Here is a 24,708-nt window from a genome sequence, read left to right on the forward strand (position 1 = left end):
GTCGCTGATTTTTTTCTGTAGTGAGAAGGGCACTGTAGCGTTACTTACCTTATCCGGGGGCCGGCCGCGGTCCTCTCTTCAAGCCGCGCGCGGTCCTGCGGCTGCACGAGCCGCGCGCGGCTCATCCGACTCTCCAAACAGGAAGACGGGCAGTGACCGCGAGTTGCGGTCACGTGTCCCGCCTGCAGCTAAGAGCGCGCCGCGAGTCTCGGGCGCGCTCTTAAAGAGACAGTGGGAACCTAAATTGCAAAAAGGCTCCCATTGGCTCCTGTCATGCCAATCACCCCATACACTTACCTTTTGGGGGTGTGGAAGTGACAGGAGCCAATCACATTAGTTTTAAGGCTACTTATACTTTTCCCTTAGTTCCTTGCCCTATCGTGGTTTCTGCTACAGTTCCCTTTAGTGCTTGTTGTGTTCAGTTGTGTTTCTCCGTATTTGACCTTGGCTTTGTATTCTGACTTCGTTTTCGCTTTATCCTTGTCTGTACTGTTTGCCGGCTTGCTGATTCCTGTGTACCAGACCCCGGCTAGTTCTCGTTTACTCTGTCTCTTTGTGCCCTTGACCTCGGATCGTTCCTGACTCTGTACTTCTCCTATTACGTCGAGTCCGGCCACTCTAAGGTCCGGTAGACGTATCTCTCCTCTGTGCTGTCTTCTGTTTGGCTGGATCCTGCGTGTAGGGGTATATTCTCGTTACAGGCACATCCTTATTGATCAATATTGAAACCCCTCTTTTATTTTTAGAGTATCCAGAGTGGTAGCCTATAGGGAATTGCTTGGATGTGAATTTGGGCAATTTGGATTTTAAAAAGTGGGTTTCTTGAAAGAAGGCCACTGTAGCCTTCATTTTTTTGGCTTCGCCAAAGGCAAGCCTTCGTTTATGTGGGGAGTTTAAACCTTTCGCATTAAGCGATATTATAGTTAAGGCCATGGTGTTTCTTTAAGTGTGTCTGCGCTTGTATGTTGCCATTCGTCCATGTGTTTCAGAGGTTCATAGCGATGGAAGTCGTCTCTTATTTGTGGCCAATCGTCGAGGTGGAGCATGTTATGAGGTTGTGCATTGTGAAACAAAAGGGGTTGGAGGTAAAATAGTGAGCGGGAAGGGGAGAAATGGGAGAGCAACCAGGGGAGAACTATGTACAGGGTGTTGGTCAGATAACGAGTATCTGACAGTAACCAGATTTTTAATGGCTCCATGAAGCCAAGACATGGGGGATGGTGATTGAGACGCTAGATACTAGCCTACCCGCTTTTGAGTGGTAAAAAAGTTAAGGGAAAAGCCTTTTGGAGGCATTTGTAAATTGGTGTCTCATTATAACACATGCCTGAGAGTGGAGATCATCTTATGGGTGTTTGAACATTATAAAGGGCATTAACCTTGTTAGAATGCTAGGCTCGCATTAGCCCTGTAACATAAACAACAAAAATAAATTATACCGTATGTATAGTATCTGAACATGCTCACATTTCATGTTGGAGAGTCAATACGAGATGAGCAAAAGTCTCTAGTTAGAGTGGAATCAGTCCTCAATTCTTGCCTTTCGGTGCGGTGACCCAGTCCTTGATGAGCTTTATAGGCGACTTAGTGGGTTCTCTCGGTCGCTCTGCCATGTGTTGTTGGTGGACGTGTACGTTCCAATCCTTCAGTAGCTTTATTCCGTCATTCACGTTATGGATGTGTTGTTCAGTTCAATTTTTCTTAACGATTATGCGTGTCGGGTAACCCCATTTATATAGAATGTCCGCATCCTGCAGAGCTTGTGTCAGTGGTTTCATTTCTTTGCGTTTCGCTGAAGTCGCCGCTGACAGATCAATGAATAATTTGACCCCAGCAAATTCGGTTGGGATGTTGTCTACATTACGTGCTGCTTGCATAATGGCCTCCTTCAATGTAAAGTAATGAACTTGAGTGAGTACGTCTCTTGGTGTGGATGAGTCTAGAAATCTGGGCCATGGCAAGCGGTGTATGCGGTCAAGGCGGAGGTCAGCATCAGTGAGGCCTGGGCACAGGGCTTTAAACAGTCCCACTGCATAATCATATAACTCTGAGGGTTTAATTTCTCCTGTCACGGTCCTGTTATTTCTCCTGTCACGGTCCTCATGGTCCACCACTTTGGCAGCCAGGAGGGTCAGTCGGGAGTCTAGTGAGTCAAATACCTCTATTAAATTGTTGTGGGCCTCGATGATTTCTTCAGCCTTGTCCTCTAGTGCAGCAGTGCGCTCGCTTATTTCTTTTATGTCAGCGCGGACGTCTTTAGCCAGCTTGGCGAATTCAGCTTGCAGTGTAGTTTGTAAGTTTTGCAGCATCCGCTGCATGGCATCTTCTGAGGCAGGGGTCGTGTTCATGGTTGAGAAAGATGTGACATCGCTCCTGTCAGAGCTGGCCGCTGGAGATTTGGGGCCGTCAGCGCCATTTTGTGCGCGGCTCCGTGGCGGTATTAAGGAGGAGATTTGCAGCTCTGTCTGCCTCGTTTTCGCCCTTTTCGGGCCTCGGTGAGACATAGTGGCTTGGGGCTATTCCTGGGTGTATATTGTCTCGCAGGTAGGTTAGTGGATTCTCTGCTATTCGCTGATTATAGTTGCACCCTCAGAGGAGCTAACAGCTCACGTGTCCGAGTCCATGAGCTGCCAGGCCACGCCCCTAGTGCAGTGCTATAATTTAAAGTGCACGTGTCTATTTAAAGTGCTACACGCTTTCAGCAAGGCATGTTAATATTAATGCAGTTATATAGAAAACTACCAAAAAGAGTTACTATATATAAGACTGGACATACCCCATTTTGAATACCTTGGGTTGTCTACAATTGCAAATGGTATGCCTTGATAGGGTTAATTCACATTCCTGGGCTACCATATGATCTCAAAAGGCAACATGGACCCAGCAAACCAATCTGGCAATCTGAAATGGGCAAGCCCTATATTGACCCTGTAACTTTCCTAAACAACATAAACCTGTACATGTTGTTATACTCATCAGACTTTGCTGAACACAATATGAGTTTTTCAAAATTATATCTGATAAGTATAGAATATATAGCTTAGCTGAACTAGCTAGTTTTATTCTCCTGCATTAATAAGTAGTAGGTGCTGTATTTTTAAGACCTGAATGGGGCATAACTAGAGACTCATTCACTTAATTTGGCAGTGAATTGCAGTGAAATTAAAACACAATTTCAGAATGTCATCTAAAATAGCTGAATTACAAAATATATCAAATTCAGTTGTTTTTGTAGCTTACATTTTCAGTCCAATTTTTGCATATTGTTTTTTAATCTACAAAAAAGTATTTGTAAAGGACACCTTCCGTTGATGGATGCTTCCTAGCTTGCGCCGAGGACCACAAGCACCGCACTGGACACCACAACCACCGCAGACTCCACAACCGCCGTAGCTTAACTGGAGTCTCGTCGTCTTCTGTCCACCCTGGAATCAGCCTCTGTCCTCCAGGACCATGTGGGGAAGACCTCTCCTCCAGGAGAGTGTATCAGGAACAAGGGCTAAGTGAGTAAAGCTCAAGGGAGTATGCAGAGCATAGCAATCCCCAGTGTGATATAACAGTTCCCTCCAATAACGAGACACGGCTACGTATTGAGGGTCAAGAAGATCTCCGGTTTAATTACACACACTCTGCTTTTATGCAATTCTCCCTTGCAAGGGAGACGCCCACATACAATAATACATTACCCAATCACACAATGGTTACATCCCACAAATTCCCTCCCCTTAGCCTGAGAGGTAACCCAATTATACGTAAGGTCTAAAACATACTTTTTACCCAACTTTCATAACTCTAAAACCATACATCCAATATTAATAACAGTTACATATTATTAATCAGCACATACAAACATACCCAAAAATCATTCGAATCCGTCCAGCCATTCGGGATATAGGTATAAGTCCTTTATGACCGACCGCAAGCACATTTTCAGTTCCATGGATTTGGGCTGTGCGGTCGGTCTATTTTGCACCGAGAAAATGACTAAGTCCCATTCGAACGAGCGTTCGAATCTTCGAATGGGACTTAGTCTCCAGCCGCGGTGTCGAAGAAGGTACGGGTCAGCGGTGTTCGTGCAATTGGGTAGCCGCAAACAGTTCCATAGATTTGGCTGCACACACCGCTGACCACATTCGAATACGTTAAAATGGCTTCCGCCACGTGTTCGTTTGTCGAATGGCGGCCACTTCGACGACTTCGGCACTTCGCCAACTTCGGCACTTCGACTGAATTCGAAGTGCCAGTTTAAAAGTTGTAACACTGCTCCACAGTATTTAAAGGGTCAGGAACAGCATACAAAAATCCATTATGCCCAAATGTAATTCCTAAAGGGCAATACATTCCAGGGCCATAGTCGCAGGGCAGGAGGCTAGCAATCAGTCCTCTCCAATGCCCAGTGGCAAAGGGCAGTTTGTCACAGTATTGTTTAGTAAACTAAACAGAAATATACAGACAATCACAGATAGAAATGACAAATTGTGTTAAAAGCACAGACAAAGAGAGATCGAAGATATCATGAGTGATACAGATGACGCAAGAGAGAGACTAGAACAAATAGGAAGACATACATAGAAATCCAAATCATTTACTTCCTATTAAAGCTAAAATCATAGTAACCCAAGTAGTCATTGGTACATTTAGCTATTAAATAGAAATTTCAAGACGTTACTATAAAGTGCTTTTTTAATAATTTATTGTTTTGCTGCATTAAAATTACCATGTTTCCATTCACCTAAGACAGACTGTACTGAAAACTCATTTTCTATTACTTAGATTTCTTCAACAAGCCTGCGGAAGCAAGTTAGACTAGTAAAAAGTGATGATAGATAAATGGGTCAACTGGAAGCGTTTACAAAGGCAATGGGAGGATTTCAAGTAAATATAAAATATAGGCTTCTTCATGCCACCCTCTGTGTAAATATATTCTAAGCAGATAAATAAATGTTAAGTTTCTAAAAACAAAGGATCCTAATTTGTGGACATTTTGGAATGGGGGGTGCTATATAATTTCTTTTAACCCTTTGAGGACAGAGGTAATTGTACAAGTTGTGATCAAAATAAAAACTGGAATTTAAGCTGTGTGTCTGTGCAACTGTAATTTACCTATTTCATATTAAGTACATTCACACTTTTCCATGTCCCCTCTCACATATCATATTTGTCCTCATTAGAATCATTCATGGAGGCTATTCAGCAAAGTACAGATATATACCAGAGTGAACCTGGTATATATATATCTATATATATATATATATATACCAGGTTCACTCTGCTCAACTGCAGCTATCAGCCTATGTCAATTATCTATTGTTCTTTGTAGAGTAACCTTCTATGCAGTGATATAACTAGAAACCAGCAGGCCCTGTGTGAAAGTTGCCCGGCCCCCCATTTGTCTTATTCCCTCCAGCCCTTTGATGTGTCTCATTCCTCCCATCCCCTCTATGTTTCTTATTCTCCCCTCAGCCCCTACACGTATCTCATTCCCCCAAGCCTCTCCCTGTGTCTCATTCTCCCCGCCAAGCCCCATCCATGTGTCTCATTCTCCCCCCAGCCCCTCCATGAGTCTCATTCTCCCCCCAGACCCTCCATGTATCTCATACATTTTGAAGTCTGTCTTTCAAGGAATTTAGCAGATATTACCTATTTTAAGGCCAGCTAAAGAACTGTTATTATGTCCTAACATGTATATATACATTATTTATTTTGTATTTATAAATTTTTTTACATTTTGTTTTGTAGATTTTACAGCATATGCTAAATGGCAGCCGCAAAGTAAAGATATTTTCCTTTTTCTCTTTTGCATGGGGTTGTTTTCCGTTTCCAATATATTAGTAGTAGCATACTAGTACAACCAAACTTTTAATTTGTTTAGAATATGGCCAGGGCCGGCCTTAGGGGTGTACGAGCTGTGCACCGTAGAGCAGGGGGCGCCCTGCGGCCAACACAGCTCACACATGGCCAGCTACCCTGGTGGAGGATTACATTATTCTCCACCCGGGCTTAGAAGAAAACCTCCCCGCATTGCGATGGGTGCGGGGCTTACCTTGCGACAGGGGCAGGGCTAACATGACAGCAGGGGATGGAGCTAACATGATGGTGGGGGCGGAGCTAAAAGTGCCAGGTGCATGGGAAGCAGGAAGGAGTCCCTGCTTCCCCAATAACCAGAGCTGCACTGCCTTCACTCCTCCCAGACCATAAAGGACAGAGGTAACCATGCATGACTGACTGTCTGTGAGTGTGTGTGAGTATGTGCAACTGTTTGCCTATGTCTGTTTGAGTACCTGTGTGTGTGGCTGTCTGCCTATGTGTGGCTGTCTGCCTGTGTGTGACTGTCTGCCTGGGTGTGTGTGACTGTCTGTGTGTGTGTGTGTGTGTGTGCGTGTGTGTGTGGCTGTCTGCCTGTGTGTGTGGCTGTCTGCCTGTGTGTGTGTGTGTGTGTGTGTGTGTTTGGCTGTCTGCGTGTGTGTGTGTGTGGCTGTCTGCCTCTGTGTGTGAGTACCTATGTGTGTGTGTGACTGCCTGTGTGTGAGTACCTGAGTGTGTGTGACTGCCAGTGTGTGTGTGTGGATACCTGCCTGTGTGTGTGTGAGTACCTGTGTGTGTGGCTGTCTGCCTGTGTGTGTGTGTGTGACTGTCTGCCTGTGTGTGTGTGGCTGTCTGCCCGTGTGTGTGTGTGTGTGTGTGTGTGTGTGAGTACCTGTGTTTGTGGCTGTCTGCCTGTATGTGTGGCTGTCTGCCTGTGTGTGTGCGTCTGACTGTCTGCCTGTGTGTGCGCGTGTGGCTGTCTGCCGGTGTCTGTGTGAGTACCTGTGTGTTTGTGTGTGTGGCTGTCTGCCTGTGTCTGTGTGTGTGTGTGTGTGTGGCTGTCTGCCTATGCCTGTGTGTGTGTGTGTGTGTGTGTGTGTGTGACTGTCTGCCTGTGTGTGTGTGTGTGTGTGTGTGTGTGTGTGTGTGTGTGTGACTGTCTGCATGTGTGTGTGACTGTCTGCCTGTGTGTGTGAGTACCTGTGTCTGTGTGCCTTTGTGTATGTGACTGCCTGCATGTAACTGTGTGTGTGTGTGTGTGTGAGACTGTATGTGTGGCTGTATGTATGTATGTATGTGACTGTCTCTACCTGTTTGTGTTTGTCATTGTCTGTCTGTAACTGTGTGTGTATGTGTGTGTTACTGTCTGATATTAATTGTGTGTGCGTGTGACTGCCTGTAACTGTGTGTGACTGTATGTAACTGTGTGTTACTGTCTTTCTGTAACTGTGTGAGTGTGTTTATCTTCCTGTAATTGTTTATGTGTGTAATTGCCTGTACCTGTGTGTTTCTGCCTGATCCTGTGTATTTGACAGTGTATATGTATAACTGTGTGCATGTGACTCTGCAGTCTGACACATCTGGCATGAACTTCTGTTGGCTGCAGACCATAAGTAGCTGTCTTCATAGCTCCGGCAATCAGAGCACTGCCGCAGATTACCACAGGACACTGCAAGTCCCTGACCTTACGAGACAGTTACGCACGGTCTGCATCCAGTGGAGGGGCAGACCAGATTCAGATCAGCATGCTCCTCTCCCAACTAGCTAACAACAGGAAAGGAGGAATTAATATTTGTTATTAAATTATTATTTATTTAATGCACTTTAAAAAGAATGACAGAGGGGGAGTGGAGGGCGTTGCGAAGATTTTTTGTACAGGGTGTCTAAAGGCCTAAGGCCGGCCCTGTATATGGCTATAAGTGCAAACATGATTTTTGTTATTAACAAGATATGACCACAAACATTGTTATGCAGATTCTTTACTATGATTAAGATTTGTATAAAAGACTATTATTTAGAGCTGTCAGCTTTAATAGATGCCAGTGCAACTGAACAACGAGTCTGACAGGCAATGTTTCTCCTTGATAATTGCATTGTATCACAATGTCAAGTTTAAACAGCTCTAGAATTGTTTTACATTATTTACTTTTTTATTATTTATGTTTTGAGGACACTGTTGTATGATTAAATATGTGTCCATTGCCCCCTTGGTTTACAAAACATACTTAACACATTAAATGCCCAAAATATTGTTTATTGTGACTCAAAAAGAAGACATGTGTGGGTGCATAAGTATTCACGCATGATCATACAGGTTGAGATGAAGATTTGTCACTGTGTATTGATGTAATTTATGATACCCTTTCATGTATCTCTAGTTGTTAGGACTTTGATTATTATTATTATTATTTTTATTATTATTATTGTACACAGTGGTGAGGCTTGTTTGTGGAACTGGAACCTGAATGCAAAAGCAACAGCATACTTTTGTGACTCACAACTCCTAAGGAACACCTTGGAGATAGCGCCAGGGATTTATTGGAATAATAACAATTAACTGAAGAGTAGTCTCAAAGGAATCTGGAACTGAAGCAACAGAGCCGCCAATAGTCAGGCCAAAGGTCAGGAATCTGTGAGTCTAATAGAACAGGAGGGAAGTCAGGAAATGGGAACTGGAATGGATTAGAGTAGCAAAGAGAGCAGTAACAGAATGTAGGTCACCAGGATAGGAAGTGGAAAAAATAACAAAGTCCTATGTCAGGAGTGCCTAAAGATTTTATAGGAAAGACTGGGTAACAAAGTTGCTGGTATTGCTGGCACAATCATCAATACTTTGGTATATGAATTATTGCATATTGTGTAAACTAACACAGGTTGGTTCTGCAAAAATAGGTGTTTGTGTTGCTGGTACCTACTGGATTTAATATTGTAACATTATTGTGTTTGATGTTGAGAAGCAGTGCACAGTACTCACAAACTTCCACCGCACACATTGGACTAAAAAAATAAATTAAAGGAAAAGGGTTTTCTTTCTCCAAACAGTTAACAAAAAACCTAGACTCATACTTGAATCAATTAAAAATGTCAATCCGCAATCACTCCAATCTCCCAATCGCTGCTGGAAGTAGCTACCTAGTTAGATACAGCAGCAAGCTAAACCTAGTCTAACACTAGAAACAATGACCCAGTCTCATCAAGAGTAACTGTTTTTTTCTTTAACTTAGTCTCACACAAGAATCAGTGACCCTGGTTAGGTAGGAACTTTTTTTTACAGAACACTACACTCCCTCAAAAGAGGATTTTCCTTCTGCGAACAGTTAAAAAAGTAACAACAACAACAAAATTGTTTTATAAACCGTAAATTGATAACCTAATCTCACACAAGGATCAATGACAACATAGGAATCTGCTATCTTCCTCTGAAAGTGGTTTCAAGTGCCCCTGATAGGAGCAATATAGCTAGATACAACAGCAAGGTAAGCCTAGTCTCACACTAAAATAAATGACCCGGGCTTTCACACTGTATCAGTGCTGGTCTGGCATATACAAATTTTATGTGAGTGGAAATATAAGAAAATAAAAGCTAATGAATAAACACAACACTAACCAAAAACAAAACAAACAAATATATTTATTCGCATTCTAAAAAAAATATTTTTAAAACTTGTTATGTCATATAATTAAGGTAATTAAAATATATGCATATGCATTTTTTTTTGCAAAGTTTATTAAACTATATATATCATTCAACATTAGGATCCCCACCCAAACTTACCAAAATAGCTTTCTTCAATTTCTCCAAACATTACATTGAGATTTAAGACAATGGCATGGGCATTACATTTCATGGTTTGGGCATACGAACACACTGAAAATAAATGTCCTGCCCAGGATACTCTGCCTATTTTAATCCATAGCCATCACAATTCAAAGCCTTTTTGGCAACAATGAGAACAATGTCCCTAGGCTATAGAATCAGGAATCTGTTAGACTTAAGACAGACACTCGCTGCCTTCCTAAAGCTGGTGCTGGGGTAGGATTAACATCTTTAAAATGCTACTACTATGCTATGCACCTCTTGTGAGTAGTAGATTGCTACTGCAAAAGTGCACACCTTTACTTGTTATCCCTACAGCTAGAGGAATCAAGAATCTCACTAACAGTTGTTTGTTTAGGAAACACTGGACTCCAACACTTACAGAACATCCCACAATTGGAGGCACCTTACGAGTATGGAGTACATTTTAAAATTAATCTTACAACATACTGCTTATGACACAAAGGCATCGGAGGAACTGACTCTGGAGTTGGTGACTATGGGTGAGGGAGGTGAACCATCATATTTGAGAGATGTTTGTCAAGTAGATGCCCTTCAATGCTAGAACGCTAGACACCCACAATGCTAGAACGCTTTGTATATCTTTGGTTGCAACATTACTATAGGGCTCTAACTCTGATACACAACGTACACAGGGAGCTTACAAGCTTTGAGCAGATGTGCCAGGCAGGAGAATACTTAGAAAGAGGCATTTCAACCCTTTACAAGCTTCTATGAAATGTAGTGACACTCCCACCGCTACGGTTCACTGATGTCTGGGAGGAGGACCTCTGGAGGTTGTCTTCTGATAAACAGTGTGAGAAAATGTTTCAGTTAGCAAATAAATCCTCCCTAGACTCTAAGAGCCAAGAAATTAACAACATATTGGTATCTAGATTGAACAGGACTGTGGTACTCCTAAATACGTTTGCTCCGTCAGTCTCGAATGCTCGCTTACGGTGCCAAGAAAGGGAGGGAGCCTTGCTGCACATTTGAAAGAACTAGCCCCATATAGAACCCTTCTTGATATTGGTTTTAGGACCAAGATACTGGGGAAGGCACCACCCATCAACCTTTACCACACACATCTGACCATTGTCAAAAATGAAAAGAGTATCATTAGACATTTACTCAATGCAGCTGAAGCACTAATCTTGATTTGCTGGTGTTACCCACCCTCCACAAGTGGCAAGAGACACTCATAGTGGAACTGCTCTGAGAAATGATCTCAGATGTGGCTTCTATGGTTAGCTTATATGGCCCCATCGGGTTTAGGCAAAGGAAAGCGATCCTGAGGTTAATATGATCACATATGAAGCTTTTAAAGCCTTAAGAGTAAGTACAACCCCAGACAGGTAATATAGGTGCATGTGTAGGTGACATCTTCATCAACAAATTAAATTTTATACCCCCCCCTTATATATATGTTGTACTGTATATAAGAAAACCGAGATGCTTGCACTCCTGGATTAGAGAGTAATTGCCCGGTGCTGGTCAGGCACAAGATACAAAAAAATGGTTGCCAAAATGGTTGCCATCCTGATGGAAGCCCATGTATTGTGGCTGAAACGTCGATATTTTTAATTAATATAGAATTGATATAGAATAAAAGTTATATTTTATTTTTACTATCAACAAGTCCTTGGAGTCCGGTAATTTCCAATAATTTTTTGTATCTTGTGCCAGAACAGCACCGGGCAATTACTCTCTAATCCAGGAGTGCAAGCATCTCAGTTTTCTTGTACTGAAAAACATCCTAGCAAATGTCCCTTAATATTATATAGGACTAACCAATTTCTTTAAGAATCCACAGGATGGGTAAAACCAAAATATAATTTTACACAAAGCAATTTGTCAAAATGTGACTGTTTATGTCTAATATCCTTCCTATCCAACCTGAACCTATCTCTTTGTACATTATTATACAAATTTTGAAAAATGGAGATTGTCAAAATACTATACTAAGCATAAATCATCATGTATTTAGGCAAACAAGAGGCAATATTCAAGAGAAAAGCAAAATATAACACACTGGTCATGCACTTTGGTAATAGACAAAACCATATAATGATTGCTACTCAAGTCATAGTGTCCTCTGGTAAAGATGTCTTGTCTAGTAAGATGTCTCCTCATCTTTATCTGCACATTCTGCCACCATGGTCATTGTGGCAAATTATCCAAAGGTGTTAAGGTAAAAAGGCCCCTTCGAGTTTTTAACAAGAGCCTGCTAAAAAGGATGGAAGATTCTGCAGAATAGTAAAAGTATAAGTCTTGCCATGGTGGGAGACAATTAAGACAAATGGAATTCCTCAGCGATAACTAATGCCTTTTTTGTGCAACACATCGGTAACTGGTGACCCAAGATGGATTTTGTGAATTCTGTAAAATGTCTTCCTTCTTAGATATGACTTGGAGGGGAGATTTCCATTAATTTCAAGGTCAGTGTACTATTGAATGTATCACAGATCACAGTGGAGTACTAATGTAAGTGTTGGGTGGGAAAGACTTCTTCCACTCAAGGTGGACAGGGCAGTCCCCTATATTGATTTGCCATTTTTTTTCACCATAAGCTCCAAAAGACTCTCGGGATGAATGCAATCAACTGAAACACCTACAGAGCTTCGTAAGCCACACCTTTCTACTTTTTACCAGTCCTACTCTATTCAATAGTCTTGTTTTGCAATTCAAAGTAAAGATATTTTTTTACAACGCTTTAAATTTGTCTACAGAACTTTTTTTCTCAGTAATACTTATACTCTGCTCACAAAGCAACAGCTTTTTAATAATGCACACTTAGAGTTTGCCATATAATACTTGTGGACAGTATCTTCAGTAATAAGTATTAGTGCAAGATACATGGAATCTAAATATTGTGAAGAATGTATTATTGGTTGATTATCCATTATTTTGTAATAAACAAATGTAAGTTAAATCTTTTAGTGCATTTCATGGGATTGCCATGTTCCTGCTTAGTTGCCTTCTTTAGCCATTTTAGATAAAAATCACCTCTCACATGCTAAGGTCTGAAACCATCCAAAAGAACATTTTTAAATGTATTGGACTTACACATGATGTCAGAAATTCATGAATGCACATTACTTACATGATCGGAGGCATAATCTGTGCTTCTGACCAAAGAGGACATAAAAATGACTACTCCTGGTAAGCAAGGGAATGCATTGAACAGAGGTATTTATATGTATATATTCATTGCAAAATAATATACACAGAGGCTTTAGTATATGCGATCCTTCATTTTAGATAATAATAAAACATTAAACCAGATGGCAGTTTTTCTTTAACTGTATCATGACAGGTCATTTTTAAAGTTAAGAACAGTTTATTAATTCACATACCATTCATATTATTTAAAAAATGGAGCGCTTACGTTGTATTGTGGGGACAATTCTGTTTTTGAATATGGTGCCATGGTATTCTCATTATAGAAAAAAGTTATTACAATCTTAAAAAGTACTTATAAAAGGTTAATGATAAATGTATCGTTCCATTCTGTACTTTGACTAATAATGCTTTCTTAATTATTCTAAATTAATTCAGTATTCCTCATTATTTATTATGCAGTAGTAGATCCCACATTTGATTAAAATGACCTTCACATTCATTAGTAATACTCCATAATCTTTCTTGAAGTTTATTTTCTCTGTTGCAAGCTCACTGAAAACTAAATTCTACTCAAGCAAAACAGACCGTTATATGCAAAGATAGGAACAACTGTCATACAGAATTTAATCCTATATAATTAATTTTTAAATTAATTCTGTCAGTTTCTTCCAAAGCATCATGTCTGCTTCATACTTTCCAGCAGTTCATATGGACAGAGGTACACTTTAATTTTACAGGTGTGAGTAGCATACCTCACAAATTCAACGGGACAGTCATGATTTTCAGGTCCTGTCCCTAAAGGCCCAGTCCATTTCCAGGGATGTCCACCCCTTTGGTCATGTCACTGACCTGCCCAGTATACTTCCCTCTCACCAGCATCCCGATTTGCAAGATGCCAGAGTTGGCACGTATAGAGTAGGGGTATGGGTATAGACTGAGCTGTCTTGAGAAATTTTAAGGGGCTTACTGGCAAAAATATAATTTATTTTTGCTGTGTATCTCAGGTATAAATTCAGACACACCAAGAATAGTGAACATCTACGAAAGAGGGACACTAGGATATAAAAGAGGGACAGAGGGATTTGGGTGCAAAATATGGATTGTTCTACCTAAATGTTGGAATGTGTGTTAGTGCTGAGTGGCATGTTTATTCTGTAAATTAAGCATTGCATATAGGAAATGAAGCACCTGAATGTCTCACTTTACTTCCCACCTTGCCACAATAAATCATTTTTCTCGTTTCTAATTCTGTGTCCATGTTGTTCATATTCCATTTAGATCACTTTTTCAAGCTGTATCTAAATCTGTGAGCTGTCACATCATTATAGTCATGATTATCATACATAATGATATGTAAGTTTCTTTACAGAAATTAATTATAATGGATTGCTTGAAGATTGAGTGTTAGAGAGTTGGAGAAGTAAGTTCCAAAAATATGTAGTATTTAAAAAAAAAAAAAAAGAGTGCAGGAGAGGGAGATGGAGTATGCTGGATTTCAAGAGAGGAGGGGACAAGTAGGATTACATATAATCATAATAATGGCAGACATGTAGAATTAATCAGATTTAAGCAGAGCTTTGTAAGCAATAATAAGAAGTTCCATATTAATCTCAATTGCCTGAGAGGGGAGATTGGATCATACAAAATATAATAAAACAGTTTAGGAAGAGAAAAAAAGTACAAAAAACAGTGGGTCGCAGCAATTGTATAGGTTAGGTTGATTCTGGTGAAAATTAAAATAAGATATTAAAATAAGAGATGCTGAGAAAATATATTAGAATGTATTTATATAATATTATATATATTTATTGCATTTTGAGTGAGAAATAGATCGATTCAAGTTGCAATTTTGAGGTTGAGGGAGCAGAATATCAGAGAAATCCATGTAGGTGTTTTTCAATCTATTTGTCTATTTCTCTTCCATCACCTTGTAAAATGATGGTATCTATCTTCCTCAAATACAGAGGTCACGTTGTTGTCATACAATATTTGTTGATTCCAATACTAGTGGAAATTACATAGATCATATGTGGACAAACTAAAAGGTGAAATAGAAAACTGGTGACATAAAGGATCTAAGCAATAAAGAAACTGAAATAAAGACTCAGATTATACGAAAGCAAGAAAAGTGTGTACACAAATACAAAAATTGGCTTTGTTGCTTTACTGTTGACTACTTTCTAAGAAAATAAATAACATTATTCACATTAACTCATTAAATAATATATTTATAGTTTACTTGAGTTAAACAAGGTTGCAAAACTAATTCTAAAACTAATTAAACCCTGTATTATTATTATGTAGCAAATTACCAGACCAAGATGAAAGTAAAATTATTGTAAGGACAAGATATGCATAATATGCAACTAGTGAAATCCTAATAAGTCAATTCAAAGTGAAAATTTTAAAGCCAGAGCAGCCAAACCAAAAGTACAACTGGCTGGGATAATGCTCATCTATTTTGACCTTAAATTTGAAATTCACTTTGAATTTATTTAGAATCTTCACTTTAGTGAATAACACTTGGGTGTTCTAAATCAATTTTACATTACAGTTCATGGAATTTACATAACTGGATACAAAAGTGAAAGTTACCTATACTTTGTGTTAACCTTTTTTTTATGAGAAGCTCAATTTTGTTATAAATTTATATTAACGATTTAGCAAATTACATCATAATCAAGTACAATCTAGGCAAAACCGGGGGAAACATTACAGATGAGAAAGTAAAACTAACAAATTATATAATTCCTCCTCTTCTTTTCTTTCTATATGCTGGTCACCAGATGCAAAAGACGAAGGTTATGCTAACATGGAGGATTCGAGATGCATGATAAAGAGGTGTGAATTGCCATATTTAATTCATATTTTTTTGACACATCACAAATACATATTGATACGTAATAATAAGTAAACAACGTGTTAAAAACCAGGGAAGTGCCCTTTTTATTCTAATATATTTTGTAATATTCCGTGGTTTAAGAAAAGCAATATAAAATATATAAATTTGTGATTAATTTATAGTTTTCATTTGTACGTAACTCTTACATTTTAATTTACTGCTTGGGAGTAAACATGAATTGATGTCTAATAGATATATAGCAAATAAAGTGGATTTTAAAATAATCTCCGGTCCCCTTAATCTTCACTGGAAATATAAAATATTCTATTGATTGAACAAACGTAATATGACATTTAAATCCTGAATTTGTGCTCTCTACACTGGGTTTTAACAGAAGATTTGTATTTCATTTAGTTGCTGTTAAAATAAATGGATTTGTGTTCTGTAGAAAATGTTTATATACATATTTAAATAGATGTTATATTTAAATGGTTTTTATCTCTGGTCTTTAAACATATAAGGTTTTATTCACTAAATGGTGCTGTAAAAATAATAAATGCAAAAATCGCTCAGAAATACAAAGTTGTGACTTGAGCTTAGTTGGAAAAGATATCCAAATCATATATTTTGCAATGCATTCTTTATTATTTTCGCAATTCAATGTTTAGTTACTAAACCTCTTTGAGAGCACAGTATGTCTGTCACATGCAGAATTTTTAGTTTTACTTATTTTATTTATATTTGGCATTTATAAAGTGCCAATATATTCTGCAGCGCTATACAATTGGGAAAGACAACACAATAAGAACAGACCGATACAACAGTTAGAGGGCACTGCCCGGGAGCTTACAATCTCAGGGTTAAGCTGGGGATATGAGACAAGAGGTAGCAGAGTGATTTGTATGTGATGGCAGAGAGAGTTAATGGAATAGCTGCAGCAGCTGATAGCATGTGAAAAGAACCAGGAGGTGATTGGAAAAGCATGCTATATAGTTAGAAGGAACCAGGGTGGGCGGGAGGATGGGAGGGTGGGTAGAGCCGAGTAAAATGAAAAGGCCTTGATGCAGGGATAGATGGTGATTTGGGGCTAAGGAAGAGAGATAAAAACACAGTTAGTTAAAAGGAATCTACAGCTGGGAGATTCAAATGTAAATATTTAAGGAGTTACTCAAAGCACCATAATCAGTTTAGTTTTTTTAAAGGGGTCATGGTGTTTTGAATATTTTTATTCTTTTCATAGATGCTTCACTTTTTTCTAAAGGTAAAGAAATCATAAGTGAACCAGATAAACAGTATGGCATTAGATTTAAAACAATAGGAAATAAGCTGATATTAGATTATGTATGCCATATCGGATCAAGACCCCTGAGCCCTCGGTAACACCCCAGTCCCCAGGCAGAGATCGCCCAGCCACCACCGCTGGTTGGTTAGAGTCCCCATTTTCAGACGTGGGTCTCTTGGTGGACAGCCACCAAAGCCTTGCTAGCCCGTCACTCCTCAGGACCAGGTGCAGTGTGTCACTTGAAGTTGTGGAGTGAGTTGTGATTCTACCATGTTGTGGGAATAGATGCTGCAATGCTAGGAGGCATGTGGAGAGGGAGAAGTCGGGTCTTCTGGCAGTCTGCCTCGTGTCGCTTGTTAGCATCCGTGAGCCATGTGTGACACAGACAGTGTTGCCCTGCCCGCATGGGATGCCAAGAGCCCTGAGAGAGACCAGGATCTCCGTGGAGTGAGGAATAGACTCCACCGCCATCTTGTTCAGTGTGCGAGTCCTCCAATGCAGGCAGCTGACAATGTTAGTAAGCTGGTGGTAGGGCTTCAGGGTAGCCCGGGATGACCCCCACCGGTCCAAAGAGGGGGGAAGCAGGGCCAACGTCTAGTGGAGTCAAGGGTCTGGCTTGTTTCTGGTATACAGGATAGTAGGGTGGCGGCCATCCACCCTACTCACCGCTGGAATATGCCTTAGGTACCAAGATTAGATTTCTCCTCTCAGGGGCCAAGACTTGAGTTTTGAGCCAATCTTCAGGACCAGTACTGCTTAGTGCATGTGGTTGTCGCTTCTTGATGCCAGGTAAAGGGTCACACCGCTTTTTGGGGCCAAAAGGTTTGTAAATTCTGGAAGCTGTTCTTCCATGCGACTTGTGTGCATGGCGGTCAGGCCCGCACCCTGGAGTTTTATTTTGTATGTGCAGTATTTCAATATGAAACAATAGCTGCAGATACAAAGATATTTAGTAATGCTGCCGGAGGTGTAAGGCCACCCTCAAATTAGTATGTCTTTAGCCAGCTCAGTTCTACATTTTACCACAATTCTGAACTTTGTCTTAATATTTGTATCGCATTGTTATTATTATGTGAAAATATACAAATCAAGAAACTTTAAAAGAAAAATACAGACCAAAGAAATCTCTCCAAACTAACTGCTAAATACATAATGTTAGGGATGAAAAAAGGTTAACTTACAGTTAACTATTTAAGCAACTACAATAGATATATATAGTTAACTGCTTGAATGGGGTATATGATAAGAAAGCAATCTCTTAATACCCAAAATAAAATGTATATAAATAGATCATGTGATGTCCATAATTGATATTACTTGCAATTCAGAAGTTCAAAACTGTGTTTGTGGTCCCATATTAAAACAAATTGTATCTGCTCATGTAAGGTACTTAACTTAGAGTTTATTACTTAGAAATCAGAAATTTAAAACCATGTTTGTGGTTGAAATTTACATACTAAAACAAATAATATCTGCTCAGGAAGAAAATCTCTGCATACTGATTATTGTACAAATAGATTTGGAATTGAAAAAATAAATATTTATTAAAGTAATATTTATATTTTAACATAAAAAATGTCCAATTATTTTTAGGGACTTGACAGAAATTGTGAGCCACATTAATGCCGGTTTGGGACAGATCATTCCATTGTTCACCCATAAGATGATGCTGCTGCTCCCCCTTTTTGTAAATTCATTTTTGTAAATTCCTTTTGTAGTATTGGTTTTGTTTCGCTTTACTGAGTCTTGCAATGCCTGCTACCTCCACAAGGGGTCAGTGGGTGTTCAATTGCCCACTGACATTTTCCTTTAATTTTTGGATAAATCCCCTATTTTCATCTTGAAATGACTCCAGTTACCCATTTTCATTAATACAATAGTTCAGTAAAAATTACAATCATTCATTATAAAACTCAATATAATGTTATCTCACTTCCTATTTTATATATCCGGATATGTGATAATCTAATTTTAGCAAGCCAGAATTGGCGTTGCAAAAATGTCTTATAAATTATACAGCTGTTAGGCCAGACAATATTGAAGCAGTACCTGCATGTTTGCCACAATCACAGGCATGGTTTTTCCCTTTGTTTTTTGTTGCCTAAATTGCTTTCCAACCAAACTTCTGTAAAGATGAATCACAGCATGGACTAAATTCTGCTGCCCTGAAAAAATAAATAAATACAATTCTGAACCACATTTTTTCCATGTACAAGTCCATTAAATATGATCTAACTAGTCTTCCTCCTGATGTAATAATAAATAAATACTCTATTTTATTTTCAGAATCTCAATTTTTTGGGGGGCTTTGTTTAGAAGAGAGGTGTGTGTGCGTGTGTGTGTGTGTTTGTGTGTGTGTGTGTATACTTGTTAATTGTACTTTTTCTGTTCAAATTAATGTACAATGGGAATCTGATGGATAATGCATCAAGGACAAGCAGGCACAGAATAGGAGACCAGTACACCACCAGTATAAAGGATGCAAAGAACACAGATTTACAAAGTCAAGGAACAAAGCAGATAACATAAAAGCTATAATTCAAAAGAGATGATAGAATGGACAGACAACTAATTCAAAATATCACAGTTAAGGCAGAAATTGACCTGGCATGCATAGGAATGAACTATTCAAACATGATCTACTTGCTGATCTACTTACTCTTAGGGCCAATTAAAGTTCAGTCCCACACAAGTCACTTAAGGCAACACCTATTGTAACTTTGAACGTTTTGTAAGATGGACTGACTGCTAGTGTAAAAAGTTCATTGTAAAACTACAGGGAGTGCAGAATTATTAGGCAAGTTGTATTTTTGAGGATTAATTTTATTATTGAACAACAACCATGTTCTCAATGAACCCAAAAAACTCATTAATATCAAAGCTGAATATTTTTGGAAGTAGTTTTTAGTTTGTTTTTAGTTATAGCTATTTTAGGAGGATATCTGTGTGTGCAGGTGAATATTACTGTGCATAATTATTAGGCAACTTAACAAAAAACAAATATATACCCATTTCAATGATTTATTTTTACCAGTGAAACCAATATAACATCTCAACATTCACAAATATACATTTCTGACATTCAAAAACATAACAAAAACAAATGAGTGACCAATATAGCCACCTTTCTTTGCAAGGACACTCAAAAGCCTGCCATCCATGGATTCTGTCAGTGTTTTGATCTGTTCACCATCAACATTGCGTGCAGCAGCAACCACAGCCTCCCAGACACTGTTCAGAGAGGTGTACTGTTTTCCCTCCTTGTAAATCTCACATTTGATGATGGACCACAGGTTCTCAATGGGGTTCAGATCAGGTGAACAAGGAGGCCATGTCATTAGATTTTCTTCTTTTATACCCTTTCTTGCCAGCCACGCTGTGGAGTACTTGGACGCATGTGATGGAGCATTGTCCTGCATGAAAATCATGTTTTTCTTGAAGGATGCAGACTTCTTCCTGTACCACTGCTTGAAGAAGGTGTCTTCCAGAAACTGGCAGTAGGACTGGGAGTTGAGCTTGACTCCATCCTCAACCCGAAAAGGCCCCACAAGCTCATCTTTGATGATACCAGCCCAAACCAGTACTCCACCTCCACCTTGCTGGCGTCTGAGTCAGACTGGAGCTCTCTGCCGTTTACCAATCCATCCATCTGGCCCATCAAGACTCACTCTCATTTCATCAGTCTTGAGATATTTCTTGGCCCAGTCTTGACGTTTCAGCTTGTGTGTTTTGTTCAGTGGTGGTCGTCTTTCAGCCTTTCTTACCTTGGCAATGTCTCTGAGTATTGCACACCTTGTGCTTTTGGGCACTCCAGTGATGTTGCAGCTCTGAAATATGGCCAAACTGGTGGCAAGTGGCATCTTGGCAGCTGCATGCTTGACTTTTCTCAGTTCATGGGCAGTTATTTTGCGCCTTGGTTTCTCCACACGCTTCTTGCGACCCTGTTGACTATTTTGAATGAAACGCTTGATTGTTCGATGATCACGCTTCAGAAGCTTTGCAATTTTAAGAGTGCTGCATCCCTCTGCAAGATATCTCACTATTTTTGACTTTTCTGAGCCGGTCAAGTCCTTCTTTTGACCCATTTTGCCAAAGGAAAGGAAGTTGCCTAATAATTATGCACACCTGATATAGGGTGTTGATGTCATTAGACCACACCCCTTCTCATTACAGAGATGCACATCACCTAATATGCTTAATTGGTAGTAGGCTTTCGAGCCTATACAGCTTGGAGTAAGACAACATGCATAAAGAGGATGATGTGGTCAAAATACTCATTTGCCTAATAATTCTGCACTCCCTGTATTTACACAGAGAATATCATGCCATATCTTAAATTATATGAGGTCTAGAAGGTAATTAATATATCAAACATTCAAACACATATCTATGTAACCATTAAACATCTATATAACCACTATAGCTACATTTAAATTGAAAGTATACATATACACATATAAGATAAATTGTTGATTAAATACAATATTCTACAATGAGGCTGTGAACCCTTACCTTTATCATCTCATATCTTTTATCATCTAGCAAGATAACACATTTCCTATTCCAAACTGGGCAGACTAGATGGGCCGAATGGTTCTTATCTGCCGTCACATTCTATGTTTCTAAACTATATAATGAAATAACATGCTTACACCAGTACACTATTTATAGTTGGACTGTGCTAAACATTTCTCAAGAAATATGTTTTATTATATTTCTAAAGCGTACTGGATATGACATAAGAGCATATTTGTCCACTTCAATTTCACAAATTATCATTGAAGCAATTCAGGATAAAAACAAAATGCTGTTAGGTTACAACTTCATCAAATAAAAGGTTCACCAATGAAAATTACTTGAGAATTTTCAAAGGAGGCATAGCACTGTGAAGTACAAAGTGATGGTAGTCAATTTTAGAGCCTATTCCTTTGAAGAACACTTTGTAAATATTTAAATCTATGCATAGGAAATTAAGCGGTTAGTAGGAATTAAATAAATGATAGTCACATCTATCAAACTTCACAGCTTTGGTCTTCCCAAAGGGTTACGCCAGCTTAGATTCAGTAACAAGAAAGTAAGTAAGCACTGAAATGACACTCTTACATCAGCAATATTCAATATATGAATATAAAACCAGTTTAATAGCTACACATTTACCTGACATTTAATGACCCTGTATATGATGCACTCATGGATGCTGAACCTACTAGTGCATGGTAGAGATTGCAATGCAGTTGTGTATATTCAAACAATTTACTGTAAGTACTATAAGGTAAAAAATTATCAAAGTATTTGAAAGTGTTAATTTCTGTTTAGCTAAACCATAAGACAAACAGCCTTGTATATTCTATGGACATCATGTACCTAGTATTTTCTTTGCATATGACCATCTTTGCTCCTCCCTCTTCTAAGAAGACACTGACCCTACATCATCAAGACCCCACCAAGTAATGCCGCCTAGATAAGTTTTAGAGCAATGATTTGTGCTTTCACCATGTTGCTTCACGAGCTGTCCAGGCTTTTAGTTAATAGTCAGTGTTTGATTGGTAATTAATCATACTGCCCCTAGATTCCCCTTTAGTGTGTGTTCTTATAAAACCTTTGTTCTCTTTAATAAAGGTCAGACATTTTCTAAATCAGACTCCATTGTATGTTCTGCATGAATTGATCAGCTAGGAGTATGTTACAACAGTAGCAGAAAATTACCAGAAGCAGAAGTATTGAATTTAATGATTGTTAAGAGGATATGACATCTCACTCTTGGATTACGGCCATGATATTCAAATAGTGCATTGGTTTGTGGGACCCTAAAGTCAGGGGACATAGTAAAATAGGAATAGGGTGGAGCAAGTAAAGAAAATTAAGTGATCTGATGTGACATCCCAGCTGAGCCAAATGACCTGGAAAATTGGTTAAAGGAAGGGTGAAAAAAAGAAGAAAAGAGGGTAGGCATCTCTACAGATTAAAAATTCAAAATGAAGGAGGGTCAAAGTGTGAGATATGAAGACGTGCCCAAGATGATCAGAAGGAGCATTTGTAGCTATGACAGAATTACCTATAAAACCATATTGTCCCAAGACCATAACATCTAAGCACTTGCAATCTATGAATAAAATAAGAGTGCAATCTTTTTATGTATACCACATAACATTAAATCAAAGTAGCAGCAATCACTTGGCAAGATGGTATAATACCTACTAGATCAATTAGATAGCAGCAGCAAAGGATTGTATGTAAATACACCACTAGAATTTTTATTCAAACCAAATGTACATGCCTAAATGTTTTGTAAACATTCTCAAATTCTCCATTCTTCAATTCAGTTCTGCTTCCAGTTTAGCCGCATTGTCCGCATTGTCCTAAAATTTGAAATTATCTTTGAATTTACTTTTAATTCTTACTTTGGTGATTAACTCTGTGTGTTATTGGTGCTTGATGACAATTTATGGTTTACTTTATATATTGACATGTTCAGTAAAAAATAACAATGAGTGGTGATTTAAATTAGTAAATGCTCACTAAACTCACCAAGACCACTTTATCTAAATGAAGTGTTCTGGGTGTAGTGATCCTGTCATTTTAATCTCACAATGTAAGACACTGTTTCGTTATAAAAGGCAATGGATTGAAGTAAATTTCTGAAGTTTGCTTGGATGCTGACATCCCTGAATGAGTAGCTGGGGACTGCAGAGGAGAAGTCCCAGTTTGGGAAACAAGTTGTGTAATGATTCTTCAACTTATATTTTTTTTAATTTCAGAGGTGGGGGGTGGATAAAGAAGGGTAAAAAGAAATAAAAAAATATGCAAATGTGGTCAGCCACGGATAAAATAATACATTCAGATTGCATCTGGTCCTGAAAAAAAGAACCAGAATCATGATTAAAGTGAAAATCTCTATGTCATCACTTTATTAGACAAAAAAAATGTACAAAAAATAGGCAAAGTATAGAGTGGGCACAAAAACTGGAAAGATGCTGAGTTCCATTGTATAGCATGCCACTGATGAAGTAGGTCCTATTCCTCAAAGCACATTATGCTTGCTATCTGTGACATCCATATAAAGTTGTGAAGGACAGCGGTGGAATGCACGCCCTAGATTCTTCCGGTGATAATGCCTGGTCATGCAGTGGAAAGAGGAGAGAAACTGGATGGAGAGTACAGGATACTTACTGACAGATACATTAGCAGGAGGTCACTACGATATGGAGTGACACATCTATTTTGCCCTATTTCTACAGAATGTTGTGAGTGTTTTTTAATTTTTATTTAATAAGATTTTTTTTATTAATGGAGAGTATTGGGTCTATTTTAATCTTGTCTCCATGGACTCCAGTTTGCATGATTGGAGTGCCAATTGTTGTGATCATTACCATGAAGACTTTCATATCCTGACTTTAAAGACTTTCTGGACTTTTATGATACATTCCTTTCCTCTACCAGGGATAAACAATTTACTAGTGCCAAAATATAGACTTTACTTGGTATTTCACTAACGTTAATTGAAAGTGAATTTCAAATGTAAGACCAAAGTAGCCAAACCTCTAAGCACAGCTGTTTTAATTTAGGATTTAGCCATTTTGGCGTAAAAATTTTAATTCATTTTAAAATCACCTGGCAGTTCTTGCTTTAGTGAATAACCCTGTTAGTATTGAGCTAGAAAAATGTTGTGCTTGTAAGTATTCAACACTGTTCAATGAGGAACTCTGCTGTAAGTATTTGCCTCTAAAACAGACATATTGATAGAGTTCTTAGAAGCATGTGATGGTTTCGACAATTAAATGCATTGTACTGTTTTTGAGCATATTATATTTGGAAAACCATTAAGTGTAAAATGTTTTG

The sequence above is a fragment of the Pelobates fuscus genome, chromosome 4 (genome assembly GCF_036172605.1).
Source record: "Pelobates fuscus isolate aPelFus1 chromosome 4, aPelFus1.pri, whole genome shotgun sequence".
Classification (NCBI taxonomy): domain Eukaryota; kingdom Metazoa; phylum Chordata; class Amphibia; order Anura; family Pelobatidae; genus Pelobates; species Pelobates fuscus.